Here is a 21,406-nt window from a genome sequence, read left to right on the forward strand (position 1 = left end):
TTTGATTTCAGGATTGTCTGGAAATGACCCAATGGAGAGAGGGAAGGCTTGTGAGGACTCCTGAGAGATGCCTGCACAGGATCAACCATCATCCTTGTCCACCAGGAGAGAGATCCAGGCATATCTGAGGGGATTTAGCTCAGAAATGGCTCTGCAATGCCTCGATAACATCATTCTGGTGTCATTCCCAGCACCTCCTGCCTACAGCTCTGTCTCAATGAGGTGCAGAGATCTCTGAAAGTGTTGGGGGGTTTACCAAATTTTGAAATCTCTTGGTGATGTAATCACACTTTTCACTTAGTTTTGTTGGAGGTTTGGGCCAGATCTGGGAGATGAGCTTGGAAAATGCAGGATTTGCTCTGAACTTTGCAGTTCAGTCCTGTTGCTGAGACACCCGAGGAGAAAGGCACAGAATATTCACAGGGGCTTTCTCTGGTGAGGGAGGGATGCAGAGCCATGAAACACCACCTTGTTTTGTCAGCCAGCTCTGCTCTACCTGTGTGTATTTATGTTTGGGCTGCATGTATACATAAAATATTATGTATGCATAAAATATTTTTTGCCCCTGCTGCACGTTCTTCCACCTTGGTGAGGCTGGAGCTGAGGAAACGCCAGCAAAAAAAAAACATTCTTTTTGCTGCTTCCAATAAAACAGAGCGCCCTTTTCAGATGAAAAATTCATGCCATCGTTAGTGCTGACTGGTGTCTCCTTCACTCCTGTGCTCCCTCATGGCACAGGGAAACCTACATAAAGAAATTTGGCTGGCTCTTGAAAAGCATAAATGAGAGGAACTGGCTGTGGGGAGAGGTTTCTGAGGGCTCGAGGAGGAGTTCAAACGCTTCGTTCTTCAGCTGCTGGAGATAAAAGCCCTGGTACATTCAATTCCCACTTTCTGCTGCTGCCAATAAGCAGGGGGGCTTCTTCCTCAGCCTCTTGCCACCACAGAAATAACAGAGATAAAGCTAGCAAAATAAATAAACGCTTTGTGGCTGGAATAGATAATAATTTCACCAGCTGAATATTAAAATATCAAAGCTGAAGGAGAGGATATATAATTATGGGCCTTTGAAGTTCAATAAAGGTCTGTTTCATCAATGTGGCATTTCAAATGCAGAGGCAGAATGATAATATTGCACTGGCATTTCTGACCCACTGAGAATATGCCAGGAGGAGAAGGAAGCCCTTTAAGACAGAAGCCATTTAGACAGGGCCTGATTAATTATCCTACCCCAAAATGATCCATCCCTGACAGGAGAATGTTGCTCAGCATCATTTCTCTCCCTTTTACTCCTGCCATATTTTGATTTAAGAAGGATTGTTTCACCCAGTAGGAGCAGGTGATGTGAAACAATGAAATGAAGGGGCTCTTCTCTACCAATTAAGTTCCAGTTATAAATATTCCCATATTAAACAGAAGTTCTAAATCCTTCAGTCCAACAAACTGAGGCTGAGCTTTATTTGTTTGATGCTCATTTCTAAACCAGGGTTAAAAAGCTCAGCAACATTTCTTTGCGGTGTGAATTTTTGACTCCATCCTATGGCAGGTAAACAAAATCAAAAATCAGCATTTAGGCAGGACGTACAGGTCTGATACAAATTTTGTTCAGGAATATCACATTCTTCTCCCCAGACTTGCTCTAGAGGCACTCCCTGCTGCCTCCAGGCTTGTGGCAGTGCTGGCTTCATGTATTTCTCACCTTATTTCCCAGGATGCAGGACAGCCTCTGGCCCATTGTTAGAGATGAGCCCCGGCTCATGCAAAGGCTGGAGGGGAGGATTTTTGTGCTCCCAAAGGCACCACATCACCTTGGGTAAGGAGAATTTTTGAAGGAATGCTATAAAATACTTTTCTTCTTTTTTTTTTTTAATTTTTGGAAATGTTAAAGAAAGATGTTCCACTGTGATCACAATGAACTAAAAAAACCTCTTTGCTGAGGGTAAACTAGGCTGGAAGAAAAGCTGTTAAAACCAACTGAAGGTTTATGACTGCCCATAGTGTTTATACCTTGCGGTTCTTGTATTCAGAGAGAGTTTACTGCATTAGGTTCTTTTATTTTTTAATAGACTGTCGTCACATTTGGGTACATTTTCCGTTTCCAATTAACATCCAGGCCAGTTTTGTGGTTTGGGAAAGGCAAGCAAGAGCCCTCAGCTACATGTCAGTGGAAGAGGAGCTTTTATTTGAGGGTAGGGATGTTGAATGACCCCATGGCTTCCTGTTAGTGTTTTAAGAGCAGGACTTTCCCACCTGGTCTTGGCTGGAAAGTAAGTCAAGCTTGTGTGTGCTCATGTGGAGACCCTTTAAATGTGTGAGCAGAGTGTCCATATCCGATTTCCTAGGTAAAAGTGTGCTGCATTTTGTTTTTGGTTCAAAGTGCAAATCAGCCTGTGGGGAAGAATTGGTCTTTCTCAGCATACCTCACCCTCATGGGAGGTCTTGAACATGATGTTTCAAACTTGCCAGTGCACTATAAAGGAAAGGAAAGTTTCTAAATGAGGCAGTTGAGTTTGCTTTTCAGTGTGCATGCTATGTGGTGTGCAGGAGATCTAAGGGTTCTGTGCTGATTGGAAAATGCCAATAAATTTTTTCTCTGACTCCAGTGAATATTTGCATCAATGACTTCCAGGTTGGCATTCCCTGTTGATCAAACCATCTCTTCAGGACTGGGAGGCTCCATTGCTCCCCATGCCAAAGGGCTCTGGTGCTTCTCAGCATTTCTCAGGGCACCTCGGTACAAAGTGTGTCTGACTGTGGAATGATTTACTGCATCTAAAAAGCCAGGTTGGATGGAGCTCTGAGTGACTTGATCTAGTGGAAGGCATCTCTGCTCATGGCAGGGGGATGGAATGAGATGATTTTTAAGGTCCTCTCCAATCCAAACCATTCTATGAGCCTTGCTGTCACCCAAATTCAACAATGGCTTGAAGATTATGAATATCTTGTTGTAAATCAGAGTGCACTACCTGGGGTTTAGAATTACACTTTAGCCAAAAAGGGTTCTGGGTGTGCCTGGGTTCATTTTGCAGGTTATTTTTTCTCTCTGCAGAAAGGAGGATTGGGAATGTGAGAGTAAATATCAGTCTTTGTTTAGACTTGATTTCTCTTGAGACGCATTGCTCTGGATGGCAAATGGGGTCGCCCCAAATTTGAGACTGGCACAGGTTGACCCTGGCAGCCTCCCCTCTCTGCATCCCCCTGCGCATGCCAGGTTTATCCATCCAGGATGCACATGAAGGGGGATGTGGGTCCCCTGGGAAAGCCTCTTGATCCCCACACCCTGAGCTCCTCAGCCCCGGCTGCGCTCTGGGGGCTTTCACAGAGGACAAAGAATTCATTCAGGAAGTGCCTCAAATCAAAACCCAAATTATTGTAATGAAATCTAAATGAAACCATAATAGGAGAGAAATAGCAAACAGGGATTTCCTCTCTTTTTATGGTAGAACTGGCAATTTAAATTTAAAAAGTCAAAATCAGTGAGAGATACAGAGTTCAAAGGAGAGTCAGAGAGTCCTGGTTCTGCCAAAAAGGCATTCAGCTGCACATTCAGCCCTGTAGGCTTTTCTCTGCATGAAGACTCCTTTTTTTTCCTTTTTTTTTTCATCTGTCAGCTGCTTCTACTAAACCACTTTAAATTAAGTCTTGGTCAATGTCAGAGTTGAGATCTGTTTTATAGGGATGTATTTGTGGAAAAGCATCCAAATACCTGCCTCAGAACTTGTCAGTTATAACTATATTCTCAGCAGACGTTGAAAGCCATAAACCTCATGCTGAGAGCTTTGAATATCACTTAAGAGCTTAAGCCATGTTCTTGGAATGAATTTATGAGAAAAACCCAGAGAGACCCAGCAGCAGGCAGGGGAAACTGCAGCTCTCCTTTCCTTTATTTTAGCTGGGGGGAAGGAATCCCAATGGATACCAACAGCAAAGCCTTTTCCAAACAGGGCAGCACTAACCCAGCAGGAAAAGTCCAGAATACACTGGAAATCAAATGTCTTATGTTAGGATGGAAGGAGAGGTGGGATGGGTTGGTCAGAATGAAGGGGGAAGCACGTCCTGCATTCTAAAAGAACTTGTTAAAACCAAATTGTCTGATAGCTGGTTGTCCTTCTTCAGCTGGCTCTGGTCCCTTTCTGACACCACAGACAAGAGCAAGCAAGCAGCTCTGATTTAGAAATGTCAGCGTGGTTTAGGTTAGGGAGTGTTTGTAATAATTATGAATTGCCTTCATGGTTTGTTTGCTTTCCATAGCAATTGGGAGAAGACAGCAGCTGACAGCTGTGGAAATTCCTGGTGTTGTTCCCCTTGCATAGGACAGCATGGATCTAATTAGCTTGTGCCAGCAGGGCTGTATTATTAAATTAATAATAATTAGAAAGCTGTTTGCACCTGTGCTAATGTAACACTATTTATCCCAATGTGTGTTAAAGCATTAAGCCTTTCAAGTCTCTAATGACACCATGGACAAACTGTGACCAGAGGCAGAGGCTTTCCCAGATGTACAAAAAATAGAGGATCGCTGTATCAAATAACTTTTTTTTTTAATTTTTTTTTTTTTTAGTGCATGTGGAGGAAATCAGAGTTATTGAAAATAAAACAGAGACTGTCTAGCCTGCGAACAGATTTTGCTAGTGCTGTGCAAGACAAACACTGGGATTTTTAACACATCAGCCAAGAGATTTGCTCTCAAAAATCCCTTACAGACCTACTAGGATTCCTTTTGCCCCCTAAGCAACAGGGGAATGGAGATGTTTGTTGAATTGCTATTCTGTGTTAGGCTTAGCTGGGGTGATTATAGTTGATATTTTTAGAGGAAGTAGATAGACCATAAGGAAACACGTTGGAGTCTAAACTATACCACATCCACACGAAATATTTGCTGTGGTTGAATTTGTACCTCTTGAAACGTGACTCTTTAACTTAATTTCTGTTTATTTTTGGCATTGTTGATAGCAGGAGACAGCAACATCCTTCCTTGAATGTTGTGTACCCTTCTGGGAAAGAAGGGTACATAAGAAATAAATTTTTACCAGGGTAACACCATTTATTATTATTACTCCCAGACATTTATTTTTATTTTAGTGGGGTAGGTAAGGCCAACTGGGGTCAAACTGTCTGTGTGAGGCATCTTATGGAGAAAGATGCTCTGTGCCTCAGGAACAACTGCAGTTCAATGAATGCCTGGGCTCAGCAAAGTGTTTAGGCATGGATTTAATTGTAACCACATGCATGAATCCCTTTGATGCTGCATCATATCAGAAGCTGTGATACAAGACAACAATTAGGAATATTGAGCAACCCTATGGACCATGGACAGAGAGGGGGGCAAGGAGCTGGGGGGACATTACACAGGCTGAAGAAATGAAAGATGATGCCCTTTTTTCTTGTTGCTTCGTCTGTGAGGAGGCAGGAGGCTGGTCGATGAAAAGTAGAGCATTTAATGCCATCAGAGCCATTCTGTCCCATGTTGGTCAAAGGAAGATGACCTCCAGGTGTGGATGGCAGTGAGGTCAGCATTGCAGACTGAGAGCACCCTGGCCAAGTGCTGGTGGAGCTGGTGGTGCCATTTTAACCCCCAAAGCAGAGGTGGTGGTTGAATATCTCCCTCTGAAATAATTCTCCAGCAGAGGAGCAATTGCTCTGCAGGTCAGCATCTCTGGCCAGCTTTAACTGTGTGAGTTTGTGGCCGTGTCAGCAAATTGCTGCTGCTCCCTTGGTCACTTCAGCTGTATCCTGTTAAAAGGGACAACTTGCCCACAGGAACCTCCTCCATGCCCTTCTGAGGTGGCGAGCAGCAGAGTGACCATCTGGCATTTCCGTGTGTCCGGCAGAACTGGGACAGATTGTTCACATCTTCCCCGTGTGCAGCTGAGCTTTGCAACTGTCTGTGCTTGCCTGTGATGTCAGGCTCTGCTGGGAGAAAGTTACACACAAATCTGTGTGTTTTGTAACAGATATTGCTGTGCTGGTGGATCTCTGCTGAGGGACTGCCTGCTCGCGTGTGAGGTGGAACTGCTGTCACTGCACTCAGCGCATCCAGTTTTACCTATCAGTGCTGAGGGTTGGCTGAAGCCTCTGAGAGCATCACTACTGAAGCATCTTGAATCCCTTTTTTCCTTTCTCATGGTAGTAAGGCCAGAGGAAATGGTGATTTTTGCAGAAGTTATTTGTCCTTTGTGAACCCTCTTCGAATGAACCGATGAGCTTCGCTCCCTGCACAATGAAACACCAGCACGGTGCCATCAAAGGGACAAGCTCTGCCCTCAAATGAGGGAGTGGGCAAGAAATTCTGAGCTCTGCACATGTGCCTGATGGCCTTATGTATCTCATCTGCTCAGCATTGAATTCAGAAGCTTAAATGTACAGGCTCAGTGCTGAGAATCTGTCCTGCAGTATTTACGGCTGTTGTTTAACTTTAATCTCAGCCGTTCATTTGCTTCCTGGTTCTCATATAATTAGAACATATTAAACAGGAGCCAACCACAAGAAATATAAAAGGTTAACGCAGTTAGGAAATGTCAGTGGAATGAATACAGCTCACTAATTCACGGGTTCTTTCCATAAATATTTCCACCAGCCAAAATATTGACTTTAACCTTTTCCATCTCCTGCGTGTAAAGCTTTGTATTCCCTTGTTGCAGCAACAAATACCTTGGAGCGTGGGGATGGTGCTCAGCACAGGGCAGGCAGCTACACTCTGCAGTTATGGTATTAATTAAGTGGCAGAATCAGATTTCAGCATGGTAAGGCACACCCAGAGATGGAAAACTGGGATGTAATGAAAATGAGCAACATGTTATAGCTGGGATCGCAGAAAATTGTTTAGGATGACAGTTTGCAGCTGGTCCAGCAAATATCTAACCCAAAGATGTTTTGCTGTGAGTAGCACAAATGTTTGGATGTTTGGATTGAGGGATGTGGTGGGTCAGTGTCCTGTGCTGCTGGAAGATGTGGATCTTCTCCACATCTGGGATCTTTTCTCATAAATTGGTCAAGACCCATCTTAAAAGCTGTTTATGTCCTCCTAACTCCAGTTCCCAGAGTGGAAGGTGGTTTCACCACCTCCTGACACAAAATCACCTCCTGATTTTGTGTCCAATGACACAAAATCCTTTTGGTTCTGGTGTCCCAGGGTTCCTGAGCACTCTAAGCTCTGAGGTTTTGCACATGTCATGGAGGGGATCACAGGCAAGGTTTGCTACTGACCTCCCATGGTCTGAGCTTCATTCAAGAAATTAGCAGCTCCTACCTGTGGCTTTTTCATGCTAAAACTTGTCCTCTGCCCAGACTTCCTCAGGATGCTAAATGAAAGGGGATCCACTACTGTTTTCCTTGAATCCCTACCAAACTCCTGCCTGTTTGAGAGTTAGAGATAAATCTTTCTGTGGGTCTGTGGCACTAAACCCAACAGCTGCACTCAGGGTTAAGTGTCCCCTGGGCTTTCCATGTGTGCATGGGCCACGGCTGCCTGTGGAAAACATGTTATTCCCTTGCTCTGCTTCCCTGTGTGCTACCTGTGGTTTCAGCTGATAAGTGCTCTGGATGTTTTCCTCTGAACCATCTCGTAAAAGCAGCATGTGCTGTTGGAAAGCAGTGGGCTGCATCTCAGAAATCAAACCAGTCCTTTAAAGCACTAAGGACGGGAATGCGATTTTCTCCATGCAGTATTCCTTGGTAGATTTTTGTATCTCACAGCCTGCTGGGATGCCCGCACATCCTGGGAGCAGTACTGGGGGTATTCATGTCACAAGATACAAACAATAAATACAGAATGGGGTGGGTTGGAAGGAACCTTAAAGATCATCCAGTTATCATCCAGTTCTACCCCCCTGCCATGGCAGGGACACTTCCCACTGTCCCAGTTTGCTCCAAGCCCCATCCAACCTGGCCTTGGACACTTCCAGGGATGGGACAGCCACAGCTTCTCTGGGCACCCTGTGCCAGGGCCTCACCACCCTCACAGGGCAGAATTATTCCCCAATATCCCATCTAAACCTACCCCATGTCAGTGTGAAGCCATTCCCCCTTGTCCTGTCGCTCCATGCCCTTGTCCAAGTCGTTTCCTGGAGCCCCTTTAGGCACTGGAAAAGGCTCTAAGGTCTCCCTGGAGCCTTCTCTTCTCCAGGCTGTATAAATCTGGGTCCAATCTACATGTGGGTGTACACAGATTACTGTACTTTAATGCCAATTCACATCACTGGTTTAATACTGGGCTCATGGCAGAAATCAAGATTTGCCTTTAAATGAATATATCTTTTGTAAAAGGAACCACAGTGAGCAGCCCAATGAGACATGCAGTTGTTTTTTTAATAAGGTTTTATAGTGCCTCCATCCTCCTGGAATGTGTGTGCTTCCCATTAGTGCATTTCCCACCAACCTTGTCATCTGTCACAAGTGATTTGCTCTTTCTCATCTTATCCCTCCCAGAGGAGAACTGGTTCTGAACAGAAACCAGTTAAGTTTGGGGTGGTTTTTTGTTTTCTAAATTTCTGTGTTAATGCCCCTTGCTCATTGCTTATGCAAAGCAGGGCTGAAGATGCATCCCTTTCTCTGCCTTTGGGGGCAGGTGATGTGTGTGGTGGGTTGTATCAGCACCTGGGGCTTTTTGCACATGAAAAAAGCATTCCCAGATCTTGCCAGGACCTTTTTAATCCCCTGCTCCTGCTGTTCGTCACCAGTTTAATGGGTTAGAGGTGATCAAGTCTCCAGAGTGGAAATCCATCCTTCCCTGCTCCATATGTTAGGGCATGGCTGGAAAGGGCTGGGCTGAGGGAGTTCTGGATTCCCAGACTCAAACCACCTGAGCAGCAATGAGATTTTGAGGCTGAGGTGGTTCTGTTTTGTTGTAATCCCCTCTCCAGTATTCCTTGGCAGCACTCTGGCTGAAACCTCCACCTGTCATCTTGTGGGTGCCAGTGACAAAACTTCAGTCTACCCCTCTGAATTACATGGAAAATGTTATTTCTTTTCCATTAAAAAGAGCCAGTTCAGGCCTAGGCATGAGGGTAGGTGCATGGAAAGTCACCTGGGAGTAAAACCTGCATCTGCCTGGAGTTTCACCACCACATCTATTCCCTGTCACGTTAATTAAGAATTATTCTTTCCCTCCCCTAAAAACCTTCCTGTGAAGTCGGCTCCACTGAAATCCACAAGGGCTGAGTCACTGTGCAGACCCTCGTGGCACATAATCACCTGGGGGATTATTTCCTCCATGGAATAGCTGGAAAATCAAGTGTGTCTGGCCACTGGAAAGGAGAAGGAATTCCTGCCTGCATCCAAACCCACGGGGAGGTGAGCCGTGGCTGGTGGCCAGCTGCAGGGATGAGCCAGCAGGGCCAGGTGTTTTGTTTCCTTGAACACCTCTGGCGTGGGGCAAGGCACCACTCAAGGCTTTGTCATCATCTGCTCCTTGGAAGAGGTTTTCTCCTGAGACAGCCTGCCTTTTGGCTCTGAGCTGAGCCATTTCAGAAAGGTGTTTCTCATTGTGCCAATTATCATCAAGGAGTGGGGATTAGCTTCCTTTCTTGTGTTGCATGGGGATAATTTGGCATTGGCATGGCTTCTGAGTCCTTCTGATTGAAATGATTTAAAAGCTGAGGTCATGGCAGGGCTCCTTGCAAATATCCCCTTCAGCAGCACTTGCTGTTCTGTATTTTCAAGGCATCCCAGAGTGTTTTGACTTTTCTCAGGCATAAAAAGAAGGAAAAAAAGAGAAAGGGAAGAGGCCCCAGCTAAGTTTGGAAATGCTCATGCTTCTTGCTGGAGAGCAGGTTATTTACTGTTGTTCTTGGCATGGGAGAGTTCCCAAGGCCACGAGCCTGGGTTTGGCTGTGTTCTCATGGGTCCTTGGCACCACAGAGATTCCTGTTTCACCAGAGGGGACAGATCCCCCGAGCCCCACATCAGCACTGACCCGTGTTGGGGAGATGATTTAATCATCTCTGATAACTGGGCAGCCAACCAGACAGATGCCCTCAACATTCAAGGAGTAAAATCATCCTCCATGTGCTCAGAAAAACTTGCATATCTGCTGAAGTCAAGGCTAAAGATGCAAAAGTGCATGTCAGCCCTATTTCTGGCTGGGCTGCCAGCATGGGGACGGTGGCTTTGATCTATGAAGTAGGGAACAACTCCTTACAGAGAGATTTCAGACTCTATGTGGGTGGGAAATCTGGGAAATCTCCTGGTGGAAGAATGCTAGTCTTGGTATCTTTCATAATAATATGAAATAACTTCAATATGAAAACTTCTACTTTTGCTACAACTGGCATAATATTTCCTTAAGTTATGATCCTCTGGATCTGTTTTTTTGCACAGGGCCTTTTCATCTTCAGATGTCTTTCCAAATTTTATCTGACTGAACTGCCTTAGAAGCACAATAAAACTGAGGGCAAAATATTACCTTTCTTTGTTTCCTCCCAGGTAACATGTCACTCTTTCATCCTCATTTTGGATGAATGACTCTAGTTCTTCATAAAATTTCTTTTAGCATCCTGGTAAGATTTCCCTCTGGAATAGTTTCTCATGTGCTGTAACACGAATATGAGGGTAAGATTGACTGCCTTTCAAATTCTAACCTCAAAATTTTCGTCTGTCTTGGAGCCTTCCCTTGGCAGTCATCATCAAAGACCCTGTTAGTGCCTCTGTCGAGCTGCAGGCAGGGGTTTTGTTACAGCAGGAGTGGTCTGGGAGCCAATGCTAATCCTGCAGCTTCCCTTCAGAGTGGGATTTGAATGTGTGCTGGTGTTGTGCAGTGAAACCTGTACAACAGATTATGGACCCTGGTCTGTTCTCCACCACCCCATTGCTGGTTACCAAAGAATGCAGAGGCCAGGACCAGACAGATTTAAAAATACTGCTGGCAACTGGTTGGTTTCCTCATGTATCAGGGCAAAAAGGCAGCAGGAGGGGCTGCAAGTCCCTTCTGCCCTTGGCTGTACCTGGAGGAGCACAGGAGCTCTGAGGTTCATGACAGAGGAGCTGTGGCACGTCAGGAACGCGGCTGGTGCCAGCTCAAGTGGAAGCCACAGGGCTTGATGCAGAAATTATCAGCTGAGACTGTTTGGTTTGTGCTTCACAGGGTGCTGGATGGGACCATCAACATTCCCTCCTGAGTCTACAAGTCTGTCAAAGGTAAAAAATGTGCAATTTAGGCCAAACATCTCAGGTGTTCCTGGGCATGGATGGATGGAAGGAATGCACTGGAGGTGCTGTGCCTGGAGCATAAGCCCTGACTTATTCTTTCTGCAGCAAATGAACTTGCAAAATATTTGTTTGGCTGAGATTTCCATGGGAACAAGAGGGATGTTTTGTACTGGGAGACACATTTGTCTCTGGGAGTCCTTGAAAACTGGCACAATGTGTGATACATGAATGTTCCAGTGCTGCCTGTCATGAGGAAGGGTATTGTGGGCCAGCACCTGGGGCTAGAACATGAAGTGATTTAATTTAACAATCATGTTTGCAGAGTTGCCCAGTTGTACCTGTTGAATCCACTGTCATTGTAAATAGAATTCTCACGCTGCTGCTGATTCAGTTGGAAGGAAGAAGTCTGGAGCCATTGCAAAGAGGGCTTTCAGCATCTTTCAGGAGATGCAGCATGCATTCCTGTATCACCCCTGGGTGAATGTGAACCTTCTGGGACCGAAGAAGGGAGTGTGGAGTGAGATGGAAGAGCTGCACAAGGCACCCAGGAGTGAGGCTGGTGTCTTGTATGTGAGGTGTGTGAGGTTCTGCAAACGTGGGCCCACAGGAGGGATGTTCCTGCACCTCTGGACAGCCCAGATGTGCATGGGAAGTGTGCACATGTGAACTGTGTGGGTGTTGCTTGTGTAGCATCACAGCTGAGTGAGAAAACTTGTAACCCAACCTCATCACCGGCTGGGGCCAAGCTATGAGAAAATGGTTAAAGCCATGGAGAAAGAGGATACACAGCCTGACTTGAAGGTAAAGTTTTTCCATCTGACTTCAGCTGGAGTTTGAACCATGTCCTAAGCTAATAACATTTACACCCATCGCAGGGAGGAGGCCTCTGCTCTGTAATGAGTCTGCAGTTTGTTCTGTGATACCTTTTTCCTTTCTGCCATCTCTGCACAGCCTTGGATGGGTATTTATAGAGCGAGAATGTGTGAAACCTTCACCCTTCTAACATGTGCTCAGCCTGAGGAGCTGTAATGATTCATGTCCTCCTCTAATGACCATTGATTGTATGTGAAAAACTTGGATGAATCTTCTGAGGGGCTTAAAACACGATGTATATCTGGATTCCAAAACAGCCATATGGGCTGTGACTCATTCCTTCAGATGCTGTTCATAAAAATCAATTATTCGGTCACTTTGGCTACCAGGAGGGATCTTTTCCCTTGCCTGCTTGTTTCCTAATACTGTCTTTTATGACTCTTAGAAAATCATAAAATGCTTGCAAATTAGATAATATTTCTGGCAAGAAACATCTTCCATGGAGACAGGTCTGTGGCAGTTTAGTTAAAAGCAGGCTGGAATCCTAGGACACACTGAAATTTTCAGCACTGATGTGCTAAAAACACCTGGCAGAAGAAAGGGGGGAAGTGCAAAGCATCTGGAAAAAGCAGGGAGGCTGTGGAGGGAGGGAAGGAGGGAAGGAGGCAACTGATGGTGGCTGGAGCACAGTGGCTCTCTCAACACTCTCATTCCTTGCCCAGCTCATGGAGCCTGATGAATTCACACCTGATGGCTACAATTGAAAGCTCAAATGATTGGGTGATTATTCACCAGCTCCTGCTGTCTGTGCATGGCTTGAACACCAGGTGATGCGAAGGGTCAGGGGGTTTGTCTCCCTGTGTGAAGATGTAGGTGGCTGTGGCAGAAACAGTTCTGTTGGCTTCTGTTTTAAAGTGTTAGAGCAATTAAGGGATGCTGAGAATCTCGTTTGTGATACAAAATGCAGTGGAGGTGCACAAATTCTTGATTAAAATGGTGTGCTGATTTTCATTGTCACCTGATACTGTGGTGTGGTTTATGAACAGCTGGGAGTTGATATTCCTTCTCTGGGCTAAACCACTTGAGAGACTGGTAGTGTCTTCTTCCCACCTATAAACTATGCAGATTTTTTTCTGTCTCCTCAGTCAGTAGATTCTGCTTTTGTGTCACAGCATCCCAGGCAGCAGGAGCAGTGTTTGCCTGCTGATAGGGGCAGGGTGGGACAGCACCTCTGAACCTCCAGTTCAGGATGGCTTTTGGTGGTGCCCTCAGGGCTGTGACTCTGGGCTGTAAGTATTAATGAAAGATATTAATTTAAGAGGAGAAAATCTCAACTGTATCCTTGCCAGAGAGCATCGCAGCTACTTTAGATAACATACTTTGTCTTCTGAATAAAGAAAGATTGATTATCTCAGATTATCTCACTCTCACTGAGTGTTTGCTCTGAATAAAATACAACTTAGCAGCCGGCTGCCTGTGCCTGTGTACGTCAATCTGACAGATCCACCAGCCTTTCCTCAAAGCCTTTTGATGTCCTGTGGCTGGTTGATTAGGAGTCCCTCAGGAGATCCAGGACTGCTCTTCAGATAAATCTCTCCTCTTGCCCTGCCCTCGTATTTCCACTGCCTGCCCCATGTGTGGGACATCCACTGACAGAAACACACTCCAGAGCAAGCTTTACCCTAACATAAACACATTGCTGCATTTCCTAATTTTATTTTTCTGGAGCAGCACATATAAATTGTTGTTTGCCCTGGGCTCGGCTCTTTGAAATATTGCTCTGCCACTCGCCCGATCTTATCTTGCACAAATATTTACACACATTTGTACTTTGTAAAGCATGATTTAAGCGGCCTTTGCTGGACAATTGAGGCGGTGCCTGTGTGATCCAACCCTTTGGTCACTGGGTTATGAGGGAGCCAGCCCGGGACGTGTGTCCCATGGAGGATTCCTGCCGATTCAGCCAGAAGGCTGCCATTCAAAGTTCCCATTCACATCAAAGTTTTGCCACCTCTATGAGTAGCTGGATCTGCTGTCTACTCAACGAGCACAGAGTTGTTCTTACAAGGACTTGTAGTGAGTGGATAAGGGGGAATGACTTCAAATTATATGGGATATTGGGAAGAAATTGTTCCCTGTGAGGGTGGGATGCTCTGACACAGGTTTTCAGAGAAGCTGTGGCTGCACCATCCCTACAAGTGTCCAAGGCAGGTTGGACAGGGCTTGGAGCAACCTGGGATGGTGGAAATTGTCCCTGCCCATGGGAGAGGGTGGAACAGGATGATCTTTAAGGTCCCTTCCAACCCAAACCATTCTGTGATTCTTTGATTCTGTTTTTACAGCATCCCTCCTGACAAATATTAGGAGAAAGTGTTTCAAGCCTTCCCCTGAGGATGCTTTACTCCAACGGAAGCTAAGCGTTTTGGGCAGGGGTTGCTGGGAGGGGCTGCACTCTCCAGGGAGCCAGACTGAACATTTGTGACGGCTCCTCTGGCCTTAAAACGCATGAATTTGTGCATTTCCGTGCTAAATGGATTTTTCTGTGCGTAAATCACCAGGCACTATTTACAGTGAGTCATCTGAAGGGAAGGATGCATCACTGCTGAGAGTTTGCTGGTGGCTCAGAGCTCACACTTGGTCAGAAATGATGGGGAGGTTTTGGGTTGGAATTTCTCCTGTTTAACCCTTTCTAGGATGTCTCAGTGTCAGCCCTGCTGCTCCAGTGCTCATCATGATCTGGCCTGAGCGATGATTCAGCTTCTGCTGCTTCTTTTAAATACCCAAACATAGGCAGAGATAGGTGGAAGCAGTGTGAACAAACTGGATCCAAATGATGGCAAAACCAGCTCAAAGTCAACCCAGGGATGGCTGACTCTGTATTTACAGAAGCCAGCAAGGTTCACCAGAGCCCATTAAGGTTTTTGAGCCAGGTCAATGCTTTGTCAGGACAGCTGCGTGGTGAACTGTGCACCTAATGCACTTTTAATGAAAATGTTATCCCCTGGAGCCAGGCCAGGTATGGCTAGAGCAGCAGCAAAGACCCTCCTTTCCTTAGAAATCATGGGAAAAGATATTACAGCTATTTCATAAGCTTGTATGTTTTAAAAGTCTAAGAAACCCAGCCCACATCAACAGCAGACAGAGCAGGCTTCCACATGGACACGTCATTTAATCACAATTTAATAAGGCTCCTGTATCAGACTTTTGTAATGAAACTTTTGGGCAGATCCAAACAAAGGGGTCACTGTGGGAGAGAAGAATGCAGCCTTTGATTCAGGGTTTCTTTTTAGGGTTCACGATGGTTCGTTTTCGGCGAGCTGCTGACGAAGTGAAATGCTTTCCGCATGCCAACTGTTACCTCATAAATGGACCTTGTGAAAAGTAATTTGTGATCACAAGATGATTATCAGCCTCCTCAGCCCAGCTCCTGTGAGAAGGGCGAGTTCTTCTTCCCTTGAAGAAGCCCTTGGGTGTTCAGTCCTTTCCCGAGTGCTCCAGAGAGGTGTTTAGGGCCTGGATGACAAAAGGGTATTATTCTAATAATACAGCTAAGCTGCTGGGAGCAAAAAAGCTGGACTGGGATAAATATGTTCAGCATGGTGGGCTTGGGAGGACATGAAGGCAATGATGGATCAGGCAGAGGTGAGTTGCCTGCACTGAGGAACAAAATCTGCTATGCCAAACAATGCCAGAGAATCTTCATTCCCCTCCGGTGTCCATATTCTGGGGGCTTGTTGTGTGAGCTGGTAACTCACTGAGAGGTGAAGAGGGCCATGAATGGTCTGGAAAAGGTCAATGAAGGTGACATGAGGAGGAGAAAGGTGTCTTTGCTGTCAGTGTGAGACTCTTGGTGTTGCTGTTCCCCTTACTCACCAGCCTTGTGATTATAGCATGGTCCCCCTTGATCCGCAGAGCTGGGATGGGGGCCCAGGACCCACAAAGGAGGGACATCCACCACCCACTACTGCTCTGATGGACGACATCATCTGAAAATGCATCTTCCATCCCTGGAGGAAATAAAACACAACCACTGAGCATTTTCAAGGCATAAATTTAGTTGGTTCATGCAGCCCCTGGACAGCTTTGGCCCAAAAGGACAAGCTGGAAAATACAGACTGGTTTTGTTTTTTTTTAATCCACAACCTGATGAGTTTCCAGAGTATTTTAGTTCCAGTCTTTCTGATTTCTTGAAAAGGTCATGCTTGCCTGTTTTGAGGTATCATTAACTTGTTTTTAACCAGCCTTTGAGCTATGGTGTGTACTGAAAACTGATGATGAAGTGGTGGAGTCTCCAGCATTTTGTCATGGATGGTTTTCCTTGTTTTTCCATTAGCAGGATTCTCCTGGTGTGCCATGTGTGGCAACATGTTGTTCCCAAGGATTCCTGCAGCCCATTCCTGGGGCTGCTCAGCTTTAATTTCATCCCTCATTTGTTCTCTTCTTGTAAATGTTGCACAGGCATTGGGCTGGGCAGTTGCGTTTTGCGTATCGGAAAAAAGAACTAAACTCTCCAGTGATTCTCACTGCAAGGAAGGATTTACTGGAGGAAAAAATAATTTAGAGTTGTTTTTTTCTTGTGAAGCTCTTTGAGGCTGAGCTTCACGTCGCTGTCATCCCTGGTATGGTGTTGGGAGGCACAAAATTGTCAGAATCGATGTGAGCTGAGCAAGGCTCATGCAGTGTGGGCTCCTGTTCACCTGGAGCTCCCTGTCCAGCTGGGTTGGGCTGTTTTTCTGACAGTTTCTGTGTTTCTGACAGTTTTTGTGTTTCTGGCTGAGCTTGCTGACAAATGCCATGTGCTGTCTTGCTTTTCCCTGCCATGAGTGACATGGTGGCCCTGGTTAGGATGGAGTCAAGTGTTGCATCAGTTCCTGTGCTTGAAGAGCCACAGATGGATGAAGGTGAGGACTTCTCTTTAACACATCACATTTGAAGCTCAGGAAGCCTCCAGCAGTGTACACATAAATTCCATGATGGGACAATGGGCAGGCAGCTGTCCTGACTCCTAAATGTCTCCATAACTGTTCTGTTTAATATTAAATAAGGACAACTTAGATTTTCTTTATCTTGCTCTAGTGCTGCAGAAATGTTAGAATTACAGAACCAGCCCCTTTGCTATTCTTTTTTTTGTTCACCAATCTGTTTTTTTGTAGTGATGCAAGGTGGATTAAGATCCTGCCTGAAGAGAGCACCCTCCTTTCCCTTTAAGAAAAAAGCAATAGGGTGAAGCACAAAAATTCATGAGAGTTACATATGAATACCAGGGTGGCAAAAATGCACCTTCCTGAGGGGAGAGACAGTGGGGGACAGGTGAGGGGACAGGGATTTTGTGCCTGTCTGCTGCTGGTTAAATGCAGGATGTGGCATCCTCCTCATCACTCGCTCATCTTTCATAGCCATCCTTTGTAGCAAAGCTTTGCCTGTTATCTTTGGCTGCTCTGAGGTAGGGTATTATATCCCTGGCTGCATCTGATACTAACAAAATGTGGCTGAAACAAAATATAAAGTTCTCAAAGCAAGCCTTGCTTTCATATTTTTACATCAGAAGCAGGGCATTTGTCCATCGGTGGCTCCGGTACCATTGTGGGGAACAAAGACAGCCCCTTTGCAGGCTCTCCATAAATAAGCCTTGCTGCTCCTCAACCTAGTTTTCCTGGCAAAATCTTTTGCTTTCTCATGTGTCAGAAGACCTTCCCAAAGCTGCTGCTGAAGCGCCAAATGCCTCTCTGAAGAGTTTTGCAGAAGCTGAGGTTACACAGTCTCTCCTTAAATCAGAGCTGAACACTTTGGAGTGTGTCTGCCTTCCACGTGATGCTGTTTCCAAAATTCAGGCCCTTTCTGCCTGCTGCAGGTCCTCCTGTTGGGTCACCAGAGCACCCAAATGCTGAGTCACATCCTAGCCCTAATGTCCCACCACAGCCCTGGTGTTGGGCTGGCTCCCAGCACAGTGAGCGCTGCTCTGCCAGCCCCAGTCTGTGCCCACCTGACCAAAAAATGGGTCCTGGGAGTTCATGAGTAAGGGGGCTGAGAGGCACAAGAACTGGGAGGAGACACAGCCAGGACAACTGAACCCAGCTGAACAAAAGGATTTGATGTCAGGAAAGTTTCTTCACCAAGCAGGTTGCTGTCCAGGGCAACAGTGGGGTCCCCATCCCTGGAGGGATTTAAAAGAAATGTAGATGTGGCACTTGGGGACGTGGTTTGGTGCTGGGTTAATGGTTGGACTCAGTGACCTTTTCCAGTCTAAGTGATTCTATGATTCTCTGCTTCCTGCAATGGAGGATGTTCCCTTTCTCTTCTTTGCTCACTCACATCTCCACAAACCTTGTGCACAGTTGGAGTTCTGGGGAGCTCCTGTGTTCCTGAATGCCAAAATAAAAATCTGAAAAAGGGCAATGATATGACAGGGCATTTATGCTCTCCACCAGTGGCTAAAGCTCTCCAGAGGAGGAGGAAGCAGCATGAAGGTTGCACCTTACCTGGCTGGCAGCAGTGTCTCCCAAAGGAATGCATCCCTGTGTCCATCAGCGCTGGCTCTCCAGGAAACTCCTCTGCTGGGAAACCTTGTGTGGTCAACACAAACATCCCTCACCTCCAGCTGGCCGTGGCTTGAGCTCTGGGAGCTCCCAGCAGAGGTGATCCAAGGGCAGCGCATGTGGCTGGGAGGGAGTGCTCCTTTTGGAGACCACGGTGGCTGCCACCTCCTCACAGGGGACAGTCCCATTCCTCAGTCCCCCACTGATATGGGGCTGGAAGGACCCTCACAGCACCCAGAACCACATCAGCTCCCTCTGAGTGTGATGCCCTTCCTAACCTAGATTTTGAAGTCCTTCCACCTCTGTTGCTACCTCTTGTGAAGCAGCTGCTGGGTAACCCTGGTGTGGAGTGACCTGCACTCACCACTGATCAGGGAAGGAATAAAAATGCCTGCAGCATTCCAGCACCTGGCACAGGAAAGATGGTTTTCCATCTATTGCTAACATATCAAGGATAGAGGAAGCACAGAAGCAGCGCTGGAGGAGCCAGGCAGAAGGGCTGGAAGCGTAGGAAGCGTTGGCCAAATAAAAGTGGAGGATGTTTAGGGGTGTGAAATTGGGAAGTGTCTTCAGGAAGCTGGTAGGAAAATTCAGCTGAGATAGGAGATGGGAAAACAAGAGTGCTGAGAGGGAGAGGAGGGGCACTCTGCCTTGTTTAGCTGTGTTTATAGAAAATTGGACCATCCCCAATTCTTGTTCAGTCCTGAGCTGCCCAGATTTCCCTGCCCGCCCCATCCCTGCGATTCCCAGTCAGGAAGTGGCGCTGGTGTGTGTGCAGGGTTATTTTGGGGCTGGAGGCTATTTCAAGAAGCATCAGCAAGGCCAAGCTCATCAGTGCTGTCACACATGGACTTTGAGGGGGTGAACTTGGCTCTTCAAGGAAAAAAAAAAAGACCAAACTTGGCAAATCAACATTAACATGTTTGGGCTGTCTAAAAGCAAAGAACAGTGGAAGGAAATGGGCTTTTTTTTTTTCTATTTTTTCTTTTTCCACAACTGCCACTGAAGGTCTCAATGAGTTGCAGGAGGCATCTCTGTTTTATACAACTTAAATGAAAGGTCTCTTTTCCTCTTCTTTCAACAGAGAATAAAATGGGCTTGTAAGACCTCCCAGCATGGTAACAGGTATGATTTAATCCTGAAGAAAGAGCACTGGACAACACTCTCAGGCACAGGGTAGGATTCCATGATGCTTAGGTGTTCTTTCCAAGTCAGGATGCTCTGTGATTCACTGATTCACTTGCTTGCTCTTTTGCACAGAAGTGTTGGCACTAAAAATTCTCATTTTTATGTCTCTAAGTCACCTCCAAGTTCTGGTGTGGTACAGATTAGTGAAAATGGTCTTGTTAAACAACAACAAATTCTTGCGATATGATCCCAAGGCAGGGCTTTAAAACTACAAATTATGAAATACGTGGGACAAATTAAAGGTAACAATCTTTATAGTCCTTCATGTCCAATCCATCCAATCCATCATTAATTGTGCACGCTGTGGTCACTCCAAAATTCACTGCTGCAGGAAATCATCCAAGCCAAATGTCCTGGCTGCTATAACTTTATTTTTTGAGGAATGTTTTAATTTCACACTCATCAGTGGCATGTCTAGGTTAGCCAGGCAGCACAAGAAGTGTCTTTATTCACCTTTCAAGACATCACATGGTTCATGGGGAGGAATTATTTCTCATTTGTGAGCAATAATGACAGAAGGTGGCCATTGCTGGAGGGGAAGGAATCACTTTCTTCTTCATTACACTTCACTCACACTTGGGGCATGAGGCTCCACAGGAGAGTTGTGAGATCTGGCTGTAAGCAAGGCTGATATTACCATATATTTGATTTAAATTTTAATCAAATGGAATTGTTTTTCAAACGCAGATAACGCAGCAGTGGCTCCAAAAATAAAACATGGACAAGCAATCTATCAGGCATGTCTGTCAGCAAAACAGACTCCATCTCATAAACCTGCCAAAACAACTCTTTGCTTCAAACAATAAAAACTGGGAGGAATGGAAAACCTCAACTTTAAAAAGATTTGTATGTTAAAAAAAATAATTTAAAAATCTCCCTAGCTCTCAATCGGTGTGATTTGGAAAAGGTTAATGTAAAAATGAAAGCCATTCAATAAATCTTTTAGTGGAGATCAAAAGCAATGAGTGCAGGAAACCAGAAAATTGATGATACGACATTTTCCGACACTCCATAACATTCATATTATTCAGGGAGCTGCCAACCACAATTGTTCGAATGCTCTTTTAACTGATGTTGTTACTTGAACTCATAAGCCAGCCACTGGTCCCCCCAAGGAAAACCATATGGGAAGACAGTAGCTCAATTAAAAGTAATGTGGTGTGTGGCTCTTAATCCTAGCTTGAGCCCTTTTGCCAGCAAGCTCTTAAGTGTGTGCTTAAATTTAAGCCTGTGCTGAATTTTTGTCTGTTTTACGAGCGTTTCTTGGGCAAAATCCCCAAAATAATATTTTGCAGAGGGTCTGCTGTGCACACAGCCTGGGCTCAGAGGTGGCACCTACGTTCTCCTGGGTGCACTGGGCTCTGTCAGGATTTCGGGATGGTTTCTGCCGTGGGTGAACACGGATTTGTGATTGCAAAGTCTGGTTTGAATCCTGTCTCCCTCTAGTGTTGTGAAAACACTTGGAAAAGGACTCAAAGGGGGTGCTGGTGATTCAATGCCCAAGGTGCTCTCCTGGCTGAGGGAGCAGCAAACTGAGGCCTGCGAGATCCATGGATGGCCTGAGGGGAGGGTTTGGAGCAGCTCTGGATGGAAGTGCTTGGAGCAGCTCTGGGTGGGGAGTGCTCACTCCCATCTCACTCACCCTGTGAGCAGAGCTGCTGCTGGTGGTTTGGCTGATAGATCAGACCCATTTTGGCTGGGCTCTGCTGGATCTCCTGCTCTGCT

Source organism: Melozone crissalis, unplaced genomic scaffold (assembly GCF_028551555.1).
Source record: "Melozone crissalis strain CALT ecotype California unplaced genomic scaffold, PUWL_Pcris_2 ptg000045l_1, whole genome shotgun sequence".
Classification (NCBI taxonomy): Eukaryota; Metazoa; Chordata; class Aves; order Passeriformes; family Passerellidae; genus Melozone; species Melozone crissalis.